At 46.3% G+C, this 22,133-nt stretch overlaps 14 non-coding genes across 14 annotated transcripts; all 14 read left to right on the plus strand.

The window, feature by feature from the left end:
• The first annotated feature begins 1,317 nt into the window (after nucleotides 1-1,317).
• trnal-caa (transfer RNA leucine (anticodon CAA)) lies at nucleotides 1,318-1,424 on the plus strand. The gene is made up of 2 exons: nucleotides 1,318-1,355; nucleotides 1,380-1,424. It is a non-coding gene; the product is annotated as a tRNA-Leu (tRNA).
• Nucleotides 1,425-1,900: 476 nt separating this feature from the next.
• Nucleotides 1,901-1,973, plus strand: trnak-cuu (transfer RNA lysine (anticodon CUU)). The gene has a single exon. It is a non-coding gene; the product is annotated as a tRNA-Lys (tRNA).
• Nucleotides 1,974-4,433: 2,460 nt separating this feature from the next.
• trnal-caa (transfer RNA leucine (anticodon CAA)) lies at nucleotides 4,434-4,540 on the plus strand. The gene is made up of 2 exons: nucleotides 4,434-4,471; nucleotides 4,496-4,540. It is a non-coding gene; the product is annotated as a tRNA-Leu (tRNA).
• A 476-nt stretch (nucleotides 4,541-5,016) lies between these two features.
• Nucleotides 5,017-5,089, plus strand: trnak-cuu (transfer RNA lysine (anticodon CUU)). Its single transcript has one exon. It is a non-coding gene; the product is annotated as a tRNA-Lys (tRNA).
• Nucleotides 5,090-7,323: 2,234 nt separating this feature from the next.
• trnal-caa (transfer RNA leucine (anticodon CAA)) lies at nucleotides 7,324-7,430 on the plus strand. Its single transcript has 2 exons — nucleotides 7,324-7,361; nucleotides 7,386-7,430. It is a non-coding gene; the product is annotated as a tRNA-Leu (tRNA).
• A 476-nt stretch (nucleotides 7,431-7,906) lies between these two features.
• On the plus strand, nucleotides 7,907-7,979 carry trnak-cuu (transfer RNA lysine (anticodon CUU)). Its single transcript has one exon. It is a non-coding gene; the product is annotated as a tRNA-Lys (tRNA).
• A 2,463-nt stretch (nucleotides 7,980-10,442) lies between these two features.
• trnal-caa (transfer RNA leucine (anticodon CAA)) lies at nucleotides 10,443-10,549 on the plus strand. Its single transcript has 2 exons — nucleotides 10,443-10,480; nucleotides 10,505-10,549. It is a non-coding gene; the product is annotated as a tRNA-Leu (tRNA).
• Nucleotides 10,550-11,025: 476 nt separating this feature from the next.
• On the plus strand, nucleotides 11,026-11,098 carry trnak-cuu (transfer RNA lysine (anticodon CUU)). Its single transcript has one exon. It is a non-coding gene; the product is annotated as a tRNA-Lys (tRNA).
• Nucleotides 11,099-13,332: 2,234 nt separating this feature from the next.
• trnal-caa (transfer RNA leucine (anticodon CAA)) lies at nucleotides 13,333-13,439 on the plus strand. Its single transcript has 2 exons — nucleotides 13,333-13,370; nucleotides 13,395-13,439. It is a non-coding gene; the product is annotated as a tRNA-Leu (tRNA).
• A 476-nt stretch (nucleotides 13,440-13,915) lies between these two features.
• trnak-cuu (transfer RNA lysine (anticodon CUU)) lies at nucleotides 13,916-13,988 on the plus strand. The gene has a single exon. It is a non-coding gene; the product is annotated as a tRNA-Lys (tRNA).
• Nucleotides 13,989-16,451: 2,463 nt separating this feature from the next.
• trnal-caa (transfer RNA leucine (anticodon CAA)) lies at nucleotides 16,452-16,558 on the plus strand. The gene is made up of 2 exons: nucleotides 16,452-16,489; nucleotides 16,514-16,558. It is a non-coding gene; the product is annotated as a tRNA-Leu (tRNA).
• A 476-nt stretch (nucleotides 16,559-17,034) lies between these two features.
• trnak-cuu (transfer RNA lysine (anticodon CUU)) lies at nucleotides 17,035-17,107 on the plus strand. The gene has a single exon. It is a non-coding gene; the product is annotated as a tRNA-Lys (tRNA).
• Nucleotides 17,108-19,341: 2,234 nt separating this feature from the next.
• Nucleotides 19,342-19,448, plus strand: trnal-caa (transfer RNA leucine (anticodon CAA)). The gene is made up of 2 exons: nucleotides 19,342-19,379; nucleotides 19,404-19,448. It is a non-coding gene; the product is annotated as a tRNA-Leu (tRNA).
• A 476-nt stretch (nucleotides 19,449-19,924) lies between these two features.
• On the plus strand, nucleotides 19,925-19,997 carry trnak-cuu (transfer RNA lysine (anticodon CUU)). Its single transcript has one exon. It is a non-coding gene; the product is annotated as a tRNA-Lys (tRNA).
• The last annotated feature ends 2,136 nt before the right edge of the window (nucleotides 19,998-22,133 follow it).

Raw genomic sequence — 22,133 nt, forward strand, 5'->3', positions numbered from 1 at the left:
AGAGATGGAGGTCTGCTCTGGAAAACTGAGATGTGTGTCAATGAGAGGGACCCAGGTGGAACGGTGAGGTTACAGGGGGCAGAGGTGAAGAAGGTGCAGGACTTTAAGTACTTAGGGTCAACGGTTCAGAGCAACGGAGAGTGTGGAAAAGAGGTGAAGAGGCCACTGCAATCAGGTTGGAACGGGTGGACAAAAGTGTCAGGTGGGTTGTGTGATAAAAGAGTGTCAGCGAGAATGAAAGGAAGCCACCGTCTCAAGACAGTGGTGAGACCAGCGATGTTCTACGGCTTAGAGACAGCGGCACTAAAGAAAACACAGGAGGCAGAGCTGGAGGTAGCAGAGCTTAAGATGTTGAGGTTCTCTTTGGGAGTAACGAGGATGGACAGGATCAAGAATGAGGACAAACGGTTAGTTCAAAGAAATATACTCCAAGCTTAAGACTTACTGTCTGGAGGAAGTTGCAGAAAACAAACGGCTAAATAGTTGCAGCTGATTTAAGAGCGATTGCTGAAACAAAGTGGGACTTTGCTCAAAGACGCCTGGAAATATGTTGCTCATTGAAGGTCAAAGGGTCTTTTCAGGGTCCTCTTTGAGGCCCGGCTAGCTCAGGCGGTAGAGCATGAGACTTTTAATCTCAGGGTCGTGGGTTCGAGCCCCACGTTATGCGTGGTGCTTTTAATACGGCCACACTGGATAAGATCTGAGACCAACACTAAAACTGCACAAAACCTTGATTTCTTGTACAGCTGAAATTGAAAGTCACTTCCTGCAATTACACACAGTAAAGTAGCCAAATTACAGTCGGCTTTCTCAGGGGAGGTGATTTCACAAATTGGGATATGGAAACCGACTTTACCCGACTAGATACCACTCGGAGTACCGCAATTTTGTTGTCGTTTATACACGTAACCATGTTTCCAATCAGCTTTCTCAAACTGTGCATAAGCGTAACAAAAGGCTGCAAGCCCTACGATGGATGCTGAGGTTTTCGAAAAAGTAGCAATTCAGAAAATCCAGCTGCAACTGCAGCCAGACTTGGCTACCCGTACAAACGTTTTGCCAAACAATATCGATCATCTAACCAACACTCCAACTGAAACCCACTAAACTCACAAACAAGAGCTTCACTCACTTCATTACACTGTCATAAGTTGCGCAAAGTCCCGACTGACGGCCCTTTCCAGCTGAGACAAAGGTGAGTATTGCAACAAATTGAGACTTTCCTCAAGAACACCTCGAGTATGTTGATTGAATTAGAGAATAACAACCTAATGACTTACTTCCACTGTCCTAAAGAGTCGGCGCCCACCAACGGCTGTCAGGGTGGCCGAGCGGTCTAAGGCGCCAGACTCAAGGAAGAACTCCTTCCCCAAAGGGACTTCTGGTCTCCAGTGGAGGCGTGGGTTCAAATCCCACTCCTGACATTACTTTTATCTGCATGTTGCTAATGATTTAGACATAATTGTATTGAACAAATTTGAAAACTTTAACAACTCGTGATTGTCTTTTGTTGCACAAAGCAAAAGACATGGCAACACTATTGCATAATCCTTCTCTACCATATACCATTGTGCTGCTGAGATAATGCTGCCGCAACATTCTTACGAGAATGCACCTCGGGCACTCCTGGCAGTAATTTCTGACCAGGCGCACAACTGACCCTCCACATCAACTCACGTCAAGTGAGGTGGCCATGATGTGCATGCAAACGATTAGTTCGAAGCAATTTATTCTAAGCTTAAGACTTACTGTCTGGAGGAAGATGCAGAAAACAAACGGCTAAATAGTTGCAGCTGATCTAAAAGTGATTGCTGAAACAGAGTGGGACTTTGCTTAAACACGCCTGGAAAAATGTTGCTTTATTGAGGGTCAAAGGGTCTTTTCAGGTGTCCTTTTAGCGGCCCGGCTAGCTCAGTTGGTAGAGCATGACACTCTTAATCTCAGGGTCGTGGGTTCGAGCCCCACGTTGGGCGGGGTCTTTTTTGATTATGGCCACACTGGAGAAGATCTGGGACCAACACAAAAACTGCAGAACAACTTGATATCTTGTACAGCTGAAAATGAAAGTCACTGGGGGACTTTCATAGGGAACACCGAGGGTACTCCGTGTGTCATCTGGAAAGAGGAAAGTGGACAAGGTGATTTGGCGGGAGAACGAGGAACTTCAGGAGTGTATACAGAGAAAAAGGTTAGCTAAGAAGAAGTGGGACACTGCGAGGACTGAAGAGAGTCGACAAGAGTACCGGGAGCAGCGTAAGGTGAAGGTAGAGGTGGCAAAGAGCATATGAGGACTTGTATGCTAGGTTGGACACTAAAGAGGGAGAGGTGGATTTGTTCAGGTTGGCCAGACTAAGAGACAGAGATGGGAAGGATGTGCAGCAGGTTAGGGTGATTAACGATAAGGATGGAAATAAATTGACAGGTGCCAGGATTGTGATGGGAAGATGGAAGGAGAACTTTTTAAGAGTTAATCAATGAGGAAAATGAAAGGGAACAAAGAGTAGAAGAGGTGACTGGCGTGGAGCAGGAAGTAGCCAAGATTAGTAAGAGTGAAGTGAGGAGGACGTTGAAGAGGATGAAGAGTGGAAAGGCAGCGGGTCCTGATGACATACCTGTGGAGGTATGAAAGTGTCTAGGAGAGGTTGCAGTAGAGTTTCTGACTAGTTTGTTTAACAAGATCTTGGAGAGTGAGAGGAGGGCCGAGGACTGGAGGACAAGTGTACTGGTGCCCATTTTTAAGAACAAGGGAGATGAGCAGAGCTGTGGCAACTACAGAGGAATAAAGTTGATGAGCCACACAATGAAGTTGTGGGAAATAGTAGTGGAAGCTAGGCTAAGGGCAGAGGTGAGCAATATGGTTTCATGCCTAGAAAGAGTCCAACAGATGAAGTATTTGCTTTGAGGATGCCGATGGAGAAATACAGAGAAGGTCATGGGGAGTTGCATTGTGTCTTCGTAGACTTAGAGAAAGCGTATGACAGGGTGCCGAGAGAGGAGCTGTGGTATTGTATGAGGAATTCTGGAGTGGCAGAGAAGTATGTTACAGTGATGGAGGACATGTATGAAAGCTGTAAGACCGCGGTGAGGTGTGCTGTAGATGTGACAGAGGAGTTCAAGGTGGCGGTGGGTCTGCATCAAGGATCGGCTCTGAGCCCCTTCTTCCTTGCTCTGGTGGCGGACCGGTTGACAGATGAGGTTAGACTGGAATCTCCGTGGACTATGATGTTTGCGGATGACATTGTGATTTGTAGTGAGAACAGGGAGCAGGTGGAGGAAAATCTAGAGAGATGGAGGTCTGCTCTGGAAAACTGAGATGTGTGTCAATGAGAGGGACCTAGGTGGAACGGTGAGGTTACAGGGGGCAGAAGTGAAGAAGGTGCAGGACTTTAAGTACTTAGGGTCAACGGTTCAGAGCAACGGAGAGTGTGGAAAAGAGTTGAAGAGGCGACTGCAATCGCAGTCTTAATGAGGAATGAATGAAGACTTAATGAGGATGGACAGGATCAAGAATGAGGACAAACGGTTAGTTCAAAGCAATATACTCCAAGCCTAAGACTTACTGTCTGGAGGAAGTTGCAGAAAACAAACGGCTAAATAGTTGCAGCTGATGTAAGAGCGATTGCTGAAACAAAGTGAGACTTTGCTCAAAGACGCCTGGAAATATGTTGCTTCATTGAAGGTCAAAGGGTCTTTTCAGGGTCCTCTTTGAGGCCCGGCTAGCTCAGGTGGTAGAGCATGAGAGTTTTAATCTCAGGGTCGTGGGTTCGAGCCCCACGTTATGTGTGGTGCTTTTAATACGGCCACACTGGATAAGATCTGGGACCAACACTAAAACTCCACAAAACCTTGATTTCTTGTACAGCTGAAAATGAAAGTCACTTCCTGCAATTACACACAGTAAAGTAGCCAAATTACAGTCGGCTTTCTCAGGGGAGGTGATTTCACAAATTGGGATATGGAAACCGACTTTACCCGACTAGATACCACTCGGAGTACCGCAATTTTGTTGTCGTTTATACACGTAACCAAGTTTCCAATCAGCTTTCTCAAACTGTGCATAAGCGTAACAAAAGGCTGCAAGCCCTACGATGGATGATGAGGTTTTCGAAAAAGTAGCAATTCAGAAAATCCAGCTGCAACTGCAGCCAGACTTGGCTACCCGTACAAACGTTTTGCCAAACAATATCGATCATCTAACCAACACTCCAACTGAAACCCACTAAACTCACAAACAAGAGCTTCACTCACTTCATTACACTGTCATAAGTTGCGCAAAGTCCCGACTGACGGCCCTTTCCAGCTGAAACAAAGGTGAGTATTGCAACAAATTGAGACTTTCCTCAAGAACACCTCGAGTATGTTGATTGAATTAGAGAATAACAACCTAATGACTTAGTTCCACTGTCCTAAAGAGTCGACGCCCACCAACAGCTGTCAGGATGGCCGAGCGGTCTAAGGCGCCAGACTCAAGGAAGAACTCCTTCCCCAAAGGGACTTCTGGTCTCCAGTGGAGGCGTGGGTTCAAATCCCACTCCTGACATTACTTTTATCTGCATGTTGCTAATGATTTAGACATAATTGTATTGAACAAATTTGAAAACTTTAACAACTCGTGATTGTCTTTTGTTGCACAAAGCAAAAGACATGGCAACACTATTGCATAATCCTTCTCTACCATATACCATTGTGCTGCTGAGATAATGCTGCCGCAACATTCTTACGAGAATGCACCTCGGGCACTCCTGGCAGTAATTTCTGACCACGCGCACAACTGACCCTCCACATCAACTCACGTCAAGTGAGGTGGCCATGATGTGCATGCAAACGATTAGTTCGAAGCAATTTATTCCAAGCCTAAGACTTACTGTCTGGAGGAAGATGCAGAAAACAAACGGCTAAATAGTTGCAGCTGATCTAAAAGTGATTGCTGAAACAGAGTGGGACTTTGCTTAAACACGCCTGGAAAAATGTTGCTTTATTGAGGGTCAAAGGGTCTTTTCAGGTGTCCTTTTAGCGGCCCGGCTAGCTCAGTCGGTAGAGCATGAGACTCTTAATCTCAGGGTCGTGGGTTGGAGCCCCACGTTGGGCGGGGTCTTTTTTGATTATGGCCACACTGGAGAAGATGTGGGACCAACACAAAAACTGCAGAACAACTTGATTTCTTGTACAGCTGAAAATGAAAGTCACTGGGGGACTTTCATAGGGAACACCGAGGGTACTCGGTGTGTCATCTGGAAAGAGGAAAGTGGTCAAGGTGATTTGGCGGCAGTGTGGACAAAAGTGTCAGGTGGGTTGTGTGATAAAAGAGTGTCAGCGAGAATGAAAGGAAGCCACCGTCTCAAGACAGTGGTGAGACCAGCGATGTTCTTCGGCTTAGAGACAGCGGCACTAAAGAAAACACAGGAGGCAGAGCTGGAGGTAGCAGAGCTTAAGATGTTGAGGTTCTCTTTGGGAGTAACGAGGATGGACAGGATCAAGAATGAGGACAAACGGTTAGTTCAAAGCAATATACTCCAAGCTTAAGACTTACTGTCTGGAGGAAGTTGCAGAAAACAAACGGCTAAATAGTTGCAGCTGATCTAAGAGCGATTGCTGAAATAAAGTGGGACTTTGCTCAAAGACGCCTGGAAATATGTTGCTCATTGAAGGTCAAAGGGTCTTTTCAGGGTCCTCTTTGAGGCCCGGCTAGCTCAGGCGGTAGAGCATGAGACTTTTAATCTCAGGGTCGTGGGTTCGAGCCCCACGTTATGTGTGGTGCTTTTAATACGGCCACAATGGATAAGATCTGGGACCAACACTAAAACTGCACAAAACCTTGATTTCTTGTACAGCTGAAATTGAAAGTCACTTCCTGCAATTACACACAGTAAAGTAGCCAAATTACAGTCGGCTTTCTCAGGGGAGGTGATTTCACAAATTGGGATATGGAAACCGACTTTACCCGACTAGATACCACTCGGAGTACCGCAATTTTGTTGTCGTTTATACACGTAACCATGTTTCCAATCAGCTTTCTCAAACTGTGCATAAGCGTAACAACAGGCTGCAAGCCCTACGATGGATGCTGAGGTTTTCGAAAAAGTAGCAATGAATGGTGTGGAGCAGGAAGTAGCCAAGATTAGTAAGAGTGAAGTGTGGAGGATGTTGAAAAGGATGAAGAGTGGAAAGGAAGCGGGTCCTGATGACATACCTGTGGAGGTATGAAAGTGTCTAGGAGAGGTGGCAGTAGAGTTTCTGACTAGTTTGTTTAACAAGATCTTGGAGAGTGAGAGGAGGGCCGAGGACTGGAGGAGAAGTGTACTGGTGCCCATTTTTAAGAACAAGGGAGATGAGCAGAGCTGTGGCAACTACAGAGGAATAAAGTTGATGAGCCACACAATGAAGTTGTGGGAAATAGTAGTGGAAGCTAGGCTAAGGGCAGAGGTGAGCAATATGGTTTCATGCCTAGAAAGAGTCCAACAGATGAAGTATTTGCTTTGAGGATGCCGATGGAGAAATACAGAGAAGGTCATGGGGAGTTGCATTGTGTCTTCGTAGACTTAGAGAAAGCGTATGACAGGGTGCCGAGAGAGGAGCTGTGGTATTGTATGAGGAATTCTGGAGTGGCAGAGAAGTATGTTAGAGTGATGGAGGACATGTATGAAAGCTGTAAGACCGCGGTGAGGTGTGCTGTAGATGTGACAGAGGAGTTCAAGGTGGCGGTGGGTCTGCATCAAGGATCGGCTCTGAGCCCCTTCTTCCTTGCTCTGGTGGCGGACAGGCTGACAGATGAGGTTAGACTGGAATCTCCGTGGACTATGATGTTTGGGGATGACATTGTGATTTGTAGTGAGAACAGGGAGCAGGTGGAGGAAAATCTAGAGAGATGGAGGTCTGCTCTGGAAAACTGAGATGTGTGTCAATGAGAGGGACCCAGGTGGAACGGTGAGGTTACAGGGGGCAGAAGTGAAGAAGGTGCAGGACTTTAGGATGGATACGATGGATGCTGAGGTTTTCGAAAAAGTAGCAATTCAGAAAATCCAGCTGCAACTGCAGCCAGACTTGGCTACCCGTACAAACGTTTTGCCAAACAATATCGATCATCTAACCAACACTCCAACTGAAACCCACTAAACTCACAAACAAGAGCTTCACTCACTTCATTACACTGTCATAAGTTGCGCAAAGTCCCGACTGACGGCCCTTTCCAGCTGAGACAAAGGTGAGTATTACAACAAATTGAGACTTTCCTCAAGAACACCTCGAGTATGTTGATTGAATTAGAGAATAACAACCTAATGACTTAGTTCCACTGTCCTAAAGAGTCGGCGCCCACCAACGTCTGTCAGGATGGCCGAGCGGTCTAAGGCGCCAGACTCAAGGAAGAACTCCTTCCCCAAAGGGACTTCTGGTCTCCAGTGGAGGCGTGGGTTCAAATCCCACTCCTGACATTACTTTTATCTGCATGTTGCTAATGATTTAGACATAATTGTATTGAACAAATTTGAAAACTTTAACAACTCGTGATTGTCTTTTGTTGCACAAAGCAAAAGACATGGCAACACTATTGCATAATCCTTCTCTACCATATACCATTGTGCTGCTGAGATAATGCTGCCGCAACATTCTTACGAGAATGCACCTCGGGCACTCCTGGCAGTAATTTCTGACCAGGCGCACAACTGACCCTCCACATCAACTCACGTCAAGTGAGGTGGCCATGATGTGCATGCAAACGATTAGTTCGAAGCAATTTATTCTAAGCTTAAGACTTACTGTCTGGAGGAAGATGCAGAAAACAAACGGCTAAATAGTTGCAGCTGATCTAAAAGTGATTGCTGAAACAGAGTGGGACTTTGCTTAAACACGCCTGGAAAAATGTTGCTTTATTGAGGGTCAAAGGGTCTTTTCAGGTGTCCTTTTAGCGGCCCGGCTAGCTCAGTTGGTAGAGCATGACACTCTTAATCTCAGGGTCGTGGGTTCGAGCCCCACGTTGGGCGGGGTCTTTTTTGATTATGGCCACACTGGAGAAGATCTGGGACCAACACAAAAACTGCAGAACAACTTGATATCTTGTACAGCTGAAAATGAAAGTCACTGGGGGACTTTCGTAGGGAACACCGAGGGTACTCCGTGTGTCATCTGGAAAGAGGAAAGTGGACAAGGTGATTTGGCGGGAGAACGAGGAACTTCAGGAGTGTATACAGAGAAAAAGGTTAGCTAAGAAGAAGTGGGACACTGCGAGGACTGAAGAGAGTCGACAAGAGTACCGGGAGATGCAGCGTAAGGTGAAGGTAGAGGTGGCAAAGAGCATATGAGGACTTGTATGCTAGGTTGGACACTAAAGAGGGAGAGGTGGATTTGTTCAGGTTGGCCAGACTAAGAGACAGAGATGGGAAGGATGTGCAGCAGGTTAGGGTGATTAACGATAAGGATGGAAATAAATTGACAGGTGCCAGGATTGTGATGGGAAGATGGAAGGAGAACTTTTTAAGAGTTAATCAATGAGGAAAATGAAAGGGAACAAAGAGTAGAAGAGGTGACTGGCGTGGAGCAGGAAGTAGCCAAGATTAGTAAGAGTGAAGTGAGGAGGACGTTGAAGAGGATGAAGAGTGGAAAGGCAGCGGGTCCTGATGACATACCTGTGGAGGTATGAAAGTGTCTAGGAGAGGTTGCAGTAGAGTTTCTGACTAGTTTGTTTAACAAGATCTTGGAGAGTGAGAGGAGGGCCGAGGACTGGAGGACAAGTGTACTGGTGCCCATTTTTAAGAACAAGGGAGATGAGCAGAGCTGTGGCAACTACAGAGGAATAAAGTTGATGAGCCACAAAATGAAGTTGTGGGAAATAGTAGTGGAAGCTAGGCTAAGGGCAGAGGTGAGCAATATGGTTTCATGCCTAGAAAGAGTCCAACAGATGAAGTATTTGCTTTGAGGATGCCGATGGAGAAATACAGAGAAGGTCATGGGGAGTTGCATTGTGTCTTCGTAGACTTAGAGAAAGCGTATGACAGGGTGCCGAGAGAGGAGCTGTGGTATTGTATGAGGAATTCTGGAGTGGCAGAGAAGTATGTTACAGTGATGGAGGACATGTATGAAAGCTGTAAGACCGCGGTGAGGTGTGCTGTAGATGTGACAGAGGAGTTCAAGGTGGCGGTGGGTCTGCATCAAGGATCGGCTCTGAGCCCCTTCTTCCTTGCTCTGGTGGCGGACCGGTTGACAGATGAGGTTAGACTGGAATCTCCGTGGACTATGATGTTTGCGGATGACATTGTGATTTGTAGTGAGAACAGGGAGCAGGTGGAGGAAAATCTAGAGAGATGGAGGTCTGCTCTGGAAAACTGAGATGTGTGTCAATGAGAGGGACCTAGGTGGAACGGTGAGGTTACAGGGGGCAGAAGTGAAGAAGGTGCAGGACTTTAAGTACTTAGGGTCAACGGTTCAGAGCAACGGAGAGTGTGGAAAAGAGTTGAAGAGGCGACTGCAATCGCAGTCTTAATGAGGAATGAATGAAGACTTAATGAGGATGGACAGGATCAAGAATGAGGACAAACGGTTAGTTCAAAGCAATATACTCCAAGCCTAAGACTTACTGTCTGGAGGAAGTTGCAGAAAACAAACGGCTAAATAGTTGCAGCTGATGTAAGAGCGATTGCTGAAACAAAGTGAGACTTTGCTCAAAGACGCCTGGAAATATGTTGCTTCATTGAAGGTCAAAGGGTCTTTTCAGGGTCCTCTTTGAGGCCCGGCTAGCTCAGGTGGTAGAGCATGAGAGTTTTAATCTCAGGGTCGTGGGTTCGAGCCCCACGTTATGTGTAGTGCTTTTAATACGGCCACACTGGATAAGATCTGGGACCAACACTAAAACTCCACAAAACCTTGATTTCTTGTACAGCTGAAAATGAAAGTCACTTCCTGCAATTACACACAGTAAAGTAGCCAAATTACAGTCGGCTTTCTCAGGGGAGGTGATTTCACAAATTGGGATATGGAAACCGACTTTACCCGACTAGATACCACTCGGAGTACCGCAATTTTGTTGTCGTTTATACACGTAACCAAGTTTCCAATCAGCTTTCTCAAACTGTGCATAAGCGTAACAAAAGGCTGCAAGCCCTACGATGGATGATGAGGTTTTCGAAAAAGTAGCAATTCAGAAAATCCAGCTGCAACTGCAGCCAGACTTGGCTACCCGTACAAACGTTTTGCCAAACAATATCGATCATCTAACCAACACTCCAACTGAAACCCACTAAACTCACAAACAAGAGCTTCACTCACTTCATTACACTGTCATAAGTTGCGCAAAGTCCCGACTGACGGCCCTTTCCAGCTGAAACAAAGGTGAGTATTGCAACAAATTGAGACTTTCCTCAAGAACACCTCGAGTATGTTGATTGAATTAGAGAATAACAACCTAATGACTTAGTTCCACTGTCCTAAAGAGTCGACGCCCACCAACAGCTGTCAGGATGGCCGAGCGGTCTAAGGCGCCAGACTCAAGGAAGAACTCCTTCCCCAAAGGGACTTCTGGTCTCCAGTGGAGGCGTGGGTTCAAATCCCACTCCTGACATTACTTTTATCTGCATGTTGCTAATGATTTAGACATAATTGTATTGAACAAATTTGAAAACTTTAACAACTCGTGATTGTCTTTTGTTGCACAAAGCAAAAGACATGGCAACACTATTGCATAATCCTTCTCTACCATATACCATTGTGCTGCTGAGATAATGCTGCCGCAACATTCTTACGAGAATGCACCTCGGGCACTCCTGGCAGTAATTTCTGACCACGCGCACAACTGACCCTCCACATCAACTCACGTCAAGTGAGGTGGCCATGATGTGCATGCAAACGATTAGTTCGAAGCAATTTATTCCAAGCCTAAGACTTACTGTCTGGAGGAAGATGCAGAAAACAAACGGCTAAATAGTTGCAGCTGATCTAAAAGTGATTGCTGAAACAGAGTGGGACTTTGCTTAAACACGCCTGGAAAAATGTTGCTTTATTGAGGGTCAAAGGGTCTTTTCAGGTGTCCTTTTAGCGGCCCGGCTAGCTCAGTCGGTAGAGCATGAGACTCTTAATCTCAGGGTCGTGGGTTGGAGCCCCACGTTGGGCGGGGTCTTTTTTGATTATGGCCACACTGGAGAAGATGTGGGACCAACACAAAAACTGCAGAACAACTTGATTTCTTGTACAGCTGAAAATGAAAGTCACTGGGGGACTTTCATAGGGAACACCGAGGGTACTCGGTGTGTCATCTGGAAAGAGGAAAGTGGTCAAGGTGATTTGGCGGCAGTGTGGACAAAAGTGTCAGGTGGGTTGTGTGATAAAAGAGTGTCAGCGAGAATGAAAGGAAGCCACCGTCTCAAGACAGTGGTGAGACCAGCGATGTTCTTCGGCTTAGAGACAGCGGCACTAAAGAAAACACAGGAGGCAGAGCTGGAGGTAGCAGAGCTTAAGATGTTGAGGTTCTCTTTGGGAGTAACGAGGATGGACAGGATCAAGAATGAGGACAAACGGTTAGTTCAAAGCAATATACTCCAAGCTTAAGACTTACTGTCTGGAGGAAGTTGCAGAAAACAAACGGCTAAATAGTTGCAGCTGATCTAAGAGCGATTGCTGAAATAAAGTGGGACTTTGCTCAAAGACGCCTGGAAATATGTTGCTCATTGAAGGTCAAAGGGTCTTTTCAGGGTCCTCTTTGAGGCCCGGCTAGCTCAGGCGGTAGAGCATGAGACTTTTAATCTCAGGGTCGTGGGTTCGAGCCCCACGTTATGTGTGGTGCTTTTAATACGGCCACAATGGATAAGATCTGGGACCAACACTAAAACTGCACAAAACCTTGATTTCTTGTACAGCTGAAATTGAAAGTCACTTCCTGCAATTACACACAGTAAAGTAGCCAAATTACAGTCGGCTTTCTCAGGGGAGGTGATTTCACAAATTGGGATATGGAAACCGACTTTACCCGACTAGATACCACTCGGAGTACCGCAATTTTGTTGTCGTTTATACACGTAACCATGTTTCCAATCAGCTTTCTCAAACTGTGCATAAGCGTAACAACAGGCTGCAAGCCCTACGATGGATGCTGAGGTTTTCGAAAAAGTAGCAATGAATGGTGTGGAGCAGGAAGTAGCCAAGATTAGTAAGAGTGAAGTGTGGAGGATGTTGAAAAGGATGAAGAGTGGAAAGGAAGCGGGTCCTGATGACATACCTGTGGAGGTATGAAAGTGTCTAGGAGAGGTGGCAGTAGAGTTTCTGACTAGTTTGTTTAACAAGATCTTGGAGAGTGAGAGGAGGGCCGAGGACTGGAGGAGAAGTGTACTGGTGCCCATTTTTAAGAACAAGGGAGATGAGCAGAGCTGTGGCAACTACAGAGGAATAAAGTTGATGAGCCACACAATGAAGTTGTGGGAAATAGTAGTGGAAGCTAGGCTAAGGGCAGAGGTGAGCAATATGGTTTCATGCCTAGAAAGAGTCCAACAGATGAAGTATTTGCTTTGAGGATGCCGATGGAGAAATACAGAGAAGGTCATGGGGAGTTGCATTGTGTCTTCGTAGACTTAGAGAAAGCGTATGACAGGGTGCCGAGAGAGGAGCTGTGGTATTGTATGAGGAATTCTGGAGTGGCAGAGAAGTATGTTAGAGTGATGGAGGACATGTATGAAAGCTGTAAGACCGCGGTGAGGTGTGCTGTAGATGTGACAGAGGAGTTCAAGGTGGCGGTGGGTCTGCATCAAGGATCGGCTCTGAGCCCCTTCTTCCTTGCTCTGGTGGCGGACAGGCTGACAGATGAGGTTAGACTGGAATCTCCGTGGACTATGATGTTTGGGGATGACATTGTGATTTGTAGTGAGAACAGGGAGCAGGTGGAGGAAAATCTAGAGAGATGGAGGTCTGCTCTGGAAAACTGAGATGTGTGTCAATGAGAGGGACCCAGGTGGAACGGTGAGGTTACAGGGGGCAGAAGTGAAGAAGGTGCAGGACTTTAGGATGGATACGATGGATGCTGAGGTTTTCGAAAAAGTAGCAATTCAGAAAATCCAGCTGCAACTGCAGCCAGACTTGGCTACCCGTACAAACGTTTTGCCAAACAATATCGATCATCTAACCAACACTCCAACTGAAACCCACTAAACTCACAAACAAGAGCTTCACTCACTTCATTACACTGTCATAAGTTGCGCAAAGTCCCGACTGACGGCCCTTTCCAGCTGAGACAAAGGTGAGTATTACAACAAATTGAGACTTTCCTCAAGAACACCTCGAGTATGTTGATTGAATTAGAGAATAACAACCTAATGACTTAGTTCCACTGTCCTAAAGAGTCGGCGCCCACCAACGTCTGTCAGGATGGCCGAGCGGTCTAAGGCGCCAGACTCAAGGAAGAACTCCTTCCCCAAAGGGACTTCTGGTCTCCAGTGGAGGCGTGGGTTCAAATCCCACTCCTGACATTACTTTTATCTGCATGTTGCTAATGATTTAGACATATTTGTATTGAACAACTTTGAAAAGTTTAACAACTCGTGATTGTCTTTTGTTGCACAAAGCAAAAGACATGGCAACACTATTGCATAATCCTTCTCTACCATATACCATTGTGCTGCTGAGATAATGCTGCCGCAACATTCTTACGAGAATGCACCTCGGGCACTCCTGGCAGTAATTTCTGACCACGCGCACAACTGACCCTCCACATCAACTCACGTCAAGTGAGGTGGCCATGATGTGCATGCAAACGATTAGTTCGAAGCAATTTATTCCAAGCCTAAGACTTACTGTCTGGAGGAAGATGCAGAAAACAAACGGCTAAATAGTTGCAGCTGATCTAAAAGTGATTGCTGAAACAGAGTGGGACTTTGCTTAAACACGCCTGGAAAAATGTTGCTTTATTGAGGGTCAAAGGGTCTTTTCAGGTGTTCTTTTAGCGGCCCGGCTAGCTCAGTCGGTAGAGCATGAGACTCTTAATCTCAGGGTCGTGGGTTCGAGCCCCACGTTGGGCGGGGTCTTTTTTGATTATGGCCACACTGGAGAAGATGTGGGACCAACACAAAAACTGCAGAACAACTTGATTTCTTGTACAGCTGAAAATGAAAGTCACTGGGGGACTTTCATAGGGAACACCGAGGGTACTCGGTGTGTCATCTGGAAAGAGGAAAGTGGACAAGGTGATTTGGCGGCAGAACGAGGAACTTCAGGAGTGTATACAGAGAAAAAGGTTAGCTAAGAAGAAGTGGGACACTGCGAGGACTGAAGAGAGTCGACAAGAGTACAGGGAGATGCAGCGTAAGGTGAAGGTAGAGGTGGCAAAGAGCATATGAGGACTTGTATGCTAGGTTGGACACTAAAGAGGGAGGGGTGGATTTGTTCAGGTTGGCCAGACTAAGAGACAGAGATGGGAAGGATGTGCAGCAGGTTAGGGTGATTAACGATAAGGATGAAAATAAATTGACAGGTGCCAGGATTGTGATGGGAAGATGGAAGGAGAACTTTTTAAGAGTTAATCAATGAGGAAAATGAAAGGGAACAAAGAGTAGAAGAGGTGACTGGTGTGGAGCAGGAAGTAGCCAAGATTAGTAAGAGTGAAGTGAGGAGGACGTTGAAAAGGATGAAGAGTGGAAAGGCAGCGGGTCCTGATGACATACCTGTGGAGGTATGAAAGTGTCTAGGAGAGGTGGCAGTAGAGTTTCTGACTAGTTTGTTTAACAAGATCTTGGAGAGTGAGAGGAGGGCCGAGGACTGGAGGAGAAGTGTACTGGTGCCCATTTTTAAGAACAAGGGAGATGAGCAGAGCTGTGGCAACTACAGAGGAATAAAGTTGATGAGCCACACAATGAAGTTGTGGGAAATAGTAGTGGAAGCTAGTCTAAGGGCAGAGGTGAGCAATATGGTTTCATGCCTAGAAAGAGTCCAACAGATGAAGTATTTGCTTTGAGGATGCCGATGGAGAAATACAGAGAAGGTCATGGGGAGTTGCATTGTGTCTTCGTAGACTTAGAGAAAGCGTATGACAGGGTGCCGAGAGAGGAGCTGTGGTATTGTATGAGGAATTCTGGAGTGGCAGAGAAGTATGTTAGAGTGATGGAGGACATGTATGAAAGCTGTAAGACCGCGGTGAGGTGTGCTGTAGATGTGACAGAGGAGTTCAAGGTGGCGGTGGGTCTGCATCAAGGATCGGCTCTGAGCCCCTTCTTCCTTGCTCTGGTGGCGGACCGGTTGACAGATGAGGTTAGACTGGAATCTCCGTGGACTATGATGTTTGCGGATGACATTGTGATTTGTAGTGAGAACAGGGAGCAGGTGGAGGAAAATCTAGAGAGATGGAGGTCTGCTCTGGAAAACTGAGATGTGTGTCAATGAGAGGGACCTAGGTGGAACGGTGAGGTTACAGGGGGCAGAAGTGAAGAAGGTGCAGGACTTTAAGTACTTAGGGTCAACGGTTCAGAGCAACGGAGAGTGTGGAAAAGAGTTGAAGAGGCGACTGCAATCGCAGTCTTAATGAGGAATGAATGAAGACTTAATGAGGATGGACAGGATCAAGAATGAGGACAAACGGTTAGTTCAAAGCAATATACTCCAAGCCTAAGACTTACTGTCTGGAGGAAGTTGCAGAAAACAAACGGCTAAATAGTTGCAGCTGATGTAAGAGCGATTGCTGAAACAAAGTGAGACTTTGCTCAAAGACGCCTGGAAATATGTTGCTTCATTGAAGGTCAAAGGGTCTTTTCAGGGTCCTCTTTGAGGCCCGGCTAGCTCAGGTGGTAGAGCATGAGAGTTTTAATCTCAGGGTCGTGGGTTCGAGCCCCACGTTATGTGTGGTGCTTTTAATACGGCCACACTGGATAAGATCTGGGACCAACACTAAAACTCCACAAAACCTTGATTTCTTGTACAGCTGAAAATGAAAGTCACTTCCTGCAATTACACACAGTAAAGTAGCCAAATTACAGTCGGCTTTCTCAGGGGAGGTGATTTCACAAATTGGGATATGGAAACCGACTTTACCCGACTAGATACCACTCGGAGTACCGCAATTTTGTTGTCGTTTATACACGTAACCAAGTTTCCAATCAGCTTTCTCAAACTGTGCATAAGCGTAACAAAAGGCTGCAAGCCCTACGATGGATGATGAGGTTTTCGAAAAAGTAGCAATTCAGAAAATCCAGCTGCAACTGCAGCCAGACTTGGCTACCCGTACAAACGTTTTGCCAAACAATATCGATCATCTAACCAACACTCCAACTGAAACCCACTAAACTCACAAACAAGAGCTTCACTCACTTCATTACACTGTCATAAGTTGCGCAAAGTCCCGACTGACGGCCCTTTCCAGCTGAAACAAAGGTGAGTATTGCAACAAATTGAGACTTTCCTCAAGAACACCTCGAGTATGTTGATTGAATTAGAGAATAACAACCTAATGACTTAGTTCCACTGTCCTAAAGAGTCGACGCCCACCAACAGCTGTCAGGATGGCCGAGCGGTCTAAGGCGCCAGACTCAAGGAAGAACTCCTTCCCCAAAGGGACTTCTGGTCTCCAGTGGAGGCGTGGGTTCAAATCCCACTCCTGACATTACTTTTATCTGCATGTTGCTAATGATTTAGACATAATTGTATTGAACAAATTTGAAAACTTTAACAACTCGTGATTGTCTTTTGTTGCACAAAGCAAAAGACATGGCAACACTATTGCATAATCCTTCTCTACCATATACCATTGTGCTGCTGAGATAATGCTGCCGCAACATTCTTACGAGAATGCACCTCGGGCACTCCTGGCAGTAATTTCTGACCACGCGCACAACTGACCCTCCACATCAACTCACGTCAAGTGAGGTGGCCATGATGTGCATGCAAACGATTAGTTCGAAGCAATTTATTCCAAGCCTAAGACTTACTGTCTGGAGGAAGATGCAGAAAACAAACAGCTAAATAGTTGCAGCTGATCTAAAAGTGATTGCTGAAACAGAGTGGGACTTTGCTTAAACACGCCTGGAAAAATGTTGCTTTATTGAGGGTCAAAGGGTCTTTTCAGGTGTCCTTTTAGCGGCCCGGCTAGCTCAGTCGGTAGAGCATGAGACTCTTAATCTCAGGGTCGTGGGTTGGAGCCCCACGTTGGGCGGGGTCTTTTTTGATTATGGCCACACTGGAGAAGATGTGGGACCAACACAAAAACTGCAGAACAACTTGATTTCTTGTACAGCTGAAAATGAAAGTCACTGGGGGACTTTCATAGGGAACACCGAGGGTACTCGGTGTGTCATCTGGAAAGAGGAAAGTGGTCAAGGTGATTTGGCGGCAGTGTGGACAAAAGTGTCAGGTGGGTTGTGTGATAAAAGAGTGTCAGCGAGAATGAAAGGAAGCCACCGTCTCAAGACAGTGGTGAGACCAGCGATGTTCTTCGGCTTAGAGACAGCGGCACTAAAGAAAACACAGGAGGCAGAGCTGGAGGTAGCAGAGCTTAAGATGTTGAGGTTCTCTTTGGGAGTAACGAGGATGGACAGGATCAAGAATGAGGACAAACGGTTAGTTCAAAGCAATATACTCCAAGCTTAAGACTTACTGTCTGGAGGAAGTTGCAGAAAACAAACGGCTAAATAGTTGCAGCTGATCTAAGAGCGATTGCTGAAATAAAGTGGGACTTTGCTCAAAGACGCCTGGAAATATGTTGCTCATTGAAGGTCAAAGGGTCTTTTCAGGGTCCTCTTTGAGGCCCGGCTAGCTCAGGCGGTAGAGCATGAGACTTTTAATCTCAGGGTCGTGGGTTCGAGCCCCACGTTATGTGTGGTGCTTTTAATACGGCCACAATGGATAAGATCTGGGACCAACACTAAAACTGCACAAAACCTTGATTTCTTGTACAGCTGAAATTGAAAGTCACTTCCTGCAATTACACACAGTAAAGTAGCCAAATTACAGTCGGCTTTCTCAGGGGAGGTGATTTCACAAATTGGGATATGGAAACCGACTTTACCCGACTAGATACCACTCGGAGTACCGCAATTTTGTTGTCGTTTATACACGTAACCATGTTTCCAATCAGCTTTCTCAAACTGTGCATAAGCGTAACAACAGGCTGCAAGCCCTACGATGGATGCTGAGGTTTTCGAAAAAGTAGCAATGAATGGTGTGGAGCAGGAAGTAGCCAAGATTAGTAAGAGTGAAGTGTGGAGGATGTTGAAAAGGATGAAGAGTGGAAAGGAAGCGGGTCCTGATGACATACCTGTGGAGGTATGAAAGTGTCTAGGAGAGGTGGCAGTAGAGTTTCTGACTAGTTTGTTTAACAAGATCTTGGAGAGTGAGAGGAGGGCCGAGGACTGGAGGAGAAGTGTACTGGTGCCCATTTTTAAGAACAAGGGAGATGAGCAGAGCTGTGGCAACTACAGAGGAATAAAGTTGATGAGCCACACAATGAAGTTGTGGGAAATAGTAGTGGAAGCTAGGCTAAGGGCAGAGGTGAGCAATATGGTTTCATGCCTAGAAAGAGTCCAACAGATGAAGTATTTGCTTTGAGGATGCCGATGGAGAAATACAGAGAAGGTCATGGGGAGTTGCATTGTGTCTTCGTAGACTTAGAGAAAGCGTATGACAGGGTGCCGAGAGAGGAGCTGTGGTATTGTATGAGGAATTCTGGAGTGGCAGAGAAGTATGTTAGAGTGATGGAGGACATGTATGAAAGCTGTAAGACCGCGGTGAGGTGTGCTGTAGATGTGACAGAGGAGTTCAAGGTGGCGGTGGGTCTGCATCAAGGATCGGCTCTGAGCCCCTTCTTCCTTGCTCTGGTGGCGGACAGGCTGACAGATGAGGTTAGACTGGAATCTCCGTGGACTATGATGTTTGGGGATGACATTGTGATTTGTAGTGAGAACAGGGAGCAGGTGGAGGAAAATCTAGAGAGATGGAGGTCTGCTCTGGAAAACTGAGATGTGTGTCAATGAGAGGGACCCAGGTGGAACGGTGAGGTTACAGGGGGCAGAAGTGAAGAAGGTGCAGGACTTTAGGATGGATACGATGGATGCTGAGGTTTTCGAAAAAGTAGCAATTCAGAAAATCCAGCTGCAACTGCAGCCAGACTTGGCTACCCGTACAAACGTTTTGCCAAACAATATCGATCATCTAACCAACACTCCAACTGAAACCCACTAAACTCACAAACAAGAGCTTCACTCACTTCATTACACTGTCATAAGTTGCGCAAAGTCCCGACTGACGGCCCTTTCCAGCTGAGACAAAGGTGAGTATTACAACAAATTGAGACTTTCCTCAAGAACACCTCGAGTATGTTGATTGAATTAGAGAATAACAACCTAATGACTTAGTTCCACTGTCCTAAAGAGTCGGCGCCCACCAACGTCTGTCAGGATGGCCGAGCGGTCTAAGGCGCCAGACTCAAGGAAGAACTCCTTCCCCAAAGGGACTTCTGGTCTCCAGTGGAGGCGTGGGTTCAAATCCCACTCCTGACATTACTTTTATCTGCATGTTGCTAATGATTTAGACATATTTGTATTGAACAACTTTGAAAACTTTAACAACTCGTGATTGTCTTTTGTTGCACAAAGCAAAAGACATGGCAACACTATTGCATAATCCTTCTCTACCATATACCATTGTGCTGCTGAGATAATGCTGCCGCAACATTCTTACGAGAATGCACCTCGGGCACTCCTGGCAGTAATTTCTGACCACGCGCACAACTGACCCTCCACATCAACTCACGTCAAGTGAGGTGGCCATGATGTGCATGCAAACGATTAGTTCGAAGCAATTTATTCCAAGCCTAAGACTTACTGTCTGGAGGAAGATGCAGAAAACAAACGGCTAAATAGTTGCAGCTGATCTAAAAGTGATTGCTGAAACAGAGTGGGACTTTGCTTAAACACGCCTGGAAAAATGTTGCTTTATTGAGGGTCAAAGGGTCTTTTCAGGTGTTCTTTTAGCGGCCCGGCTAGCTCAGTCGGTAGAGCATGAGACTCTTAATCTCAGGGTCGTGGGTTCGAGCCCTACGTTGGGCGGGGTCTTTTTTGATTATGGCCACACTGGAGAAGATGTGGGACCAACACAAAAACTGCAGAACAACTTGATTTCTTGTACAGCTGAAAATGAAAGTCACTGGGGGACTTTCATAGGGAACACCGAGGGTACTCGGTGTGTCATCTGGAAAGAGGAAAGTGGACAAGGTGATTTGGCGGCAGAACGAGGAACTTCAGGAGTGTATACAGAGAAAAAGGTTAGCTAAGAAGAAGTGGGACACTGCGAGGACTGAAGAGAGTCGACAAGAGTACAGGGAGATGCAGCGTAAGGTGAAGGTAGAGGTGGCAAAGAGCATATGAGGACTTGTATGCTAGGTTGGACACTAAAGAGGGAGGGGTGGATTTGTTCAGGTTGGCCAGACTAAGAGACAGAGATGGGAAGGATGTGCAGCAGGTTAGGGTGATTAACGATAAGGATGAAAATAAATTGACAGGTGCCAGGATTGTGATGGGAAGATGGAAGGAGAACTTTTTAAGAGTTAATCAATGAGGAAAATGAAAGGGAACAAAGAGTAGAAGAGGTGACTGGTGTGGAGCAGGAAGTAGCCAAGATTAGTAAGAGTGAAGTGAGGAGGACGTTGAAAAGGATGAAGAGTGGAAAGGCAGCGGGTCCTGATGACATACCTGTGGAGGTATGAAAGTGTCTAGGAGAGGTGGCAGTAGAGTTTCTGACTAGTTTGTTTAACAAGATCTTGGAGAGTGAGAGGAGGGCCGAGGACTGGAGGAGAAGTGTACTGGTGCCCATTTTTAAGAACAAGGGAGATGAGCAGAGCTGTGGCAACTACAGAGGAATAAAGTTGATGAGCCACACAATGAAGTTGTGGGAAATAGTAGTGGAAGCTAGTCTAAGGGCAGAGGTGAGCAATATGGTTTCATGCCTAGAAAGAGTCCAACAGATGAAGTATTTGCTTTGAGGATGCCGATGGAGAAATACAGAGAAGGTCATGGGGAGTTGCATTGTGTCTTCGTAGACTTAGAGAAAGCGTATGACAGGGTGCCGAGAGAGGAGCTGTGGTATTGTATGAGGAATTCTGGAGTGGCAGAGAAGTATGTTAGAGTGATGGAGGACATGTATGAAAGCTGTAAGACCGCGGTGAGGTGTGCTGTAGATGTGACAGAGGAGTTCAAGGTGGCGGTGGGTCTGCATCAAGGATCGGCTCTGAGCCCCTTCTTCCTTGCTCTGGTGGCGGACAGGCTGACAGATGAGGTTAGACTGGAATCTCCGTGGACTATGATGTTTGCGGATGACATTGTGATTTGTAGTGAGAACAGGGAGCAGGTGGAGGAAAATCTAGATAGATGGAGGTCTGCTCTGGAAAACTGAGATGTGTGTCAATGAGAGGGACCCAGGTGGAACGGTGAGGTTACAGGGGGCAGAGGTGAAGAAGGTGCAGGACTTTAAGTACTTAGGGTCAACGGTTCAGAGCAACGGAGAGTGTGGAAAAGAGGTGAAGAGGCGACTGCAATCAGGTTGGAACGGGTGGACAAAAGTGTCAGGTGGGTTGTGTGATAAAAGAGTGTCAGCGAGAATGAAAGGAAGCCACCGTCTCAAGACAGTGGTGAGACCAGCGATGTTCTTCGGCTTAGAGACAGCGGCACTAAAGAAAACACAGGAGGCAGAGCTGGAGGTAGCAGAGCTTAAGATGTTGAGGTTCTCTTTGGGAGTAACGAGGATGGACAGGATCAAGAATGAGGACAAACGGTTAGTTCAAAGCAATATACTCCAAGCTTAAGACTTACTGTCTGGAGGAAGTTGCAGAAAACAAACGGCTAAATAGTTGCAGCTGATCTAAGAGCGATTGCTGAAATAAAGTGGGACTTTGCTCAAAGACGCCTGGAAATATGTTGCTCATTGAAGGTCAAACGGTCTTTTCAGGGTCCTCTTTGAGGCCCGGCTAGCTCAGGCGGTAGAGCATGAGACTTTTAATCTCAGGGTCGTGGGTTCGAGCCCCACGTTATGTGTGGTGCTTTTAATACGGCCACACTGGATAAGATCTGGGACCAACACTAAAACTGCACAAAACCTTGATTTCTTGTACAGCTGAAATTGAAAGTCACTTCCTGCAATTACACACAGTAAAGTAGCCAAATTACAGTCGGCTTTCTCAGGGGAGGTGA

The sequence above is a fragment of the Channa argus genome, unplaced genomic scaffold, assembly GCF_033026475.1.
Source record: "Channa argus isolate prfri unplaced genomic scaffold, Channa argus male v1.0 Contig139, whole genome shotgun sequence".
NCBI lineage: Eukaryota > Metazoa > Chordata > Actinopteri > Anabantiformes > Channidae > Channa > Channa argus.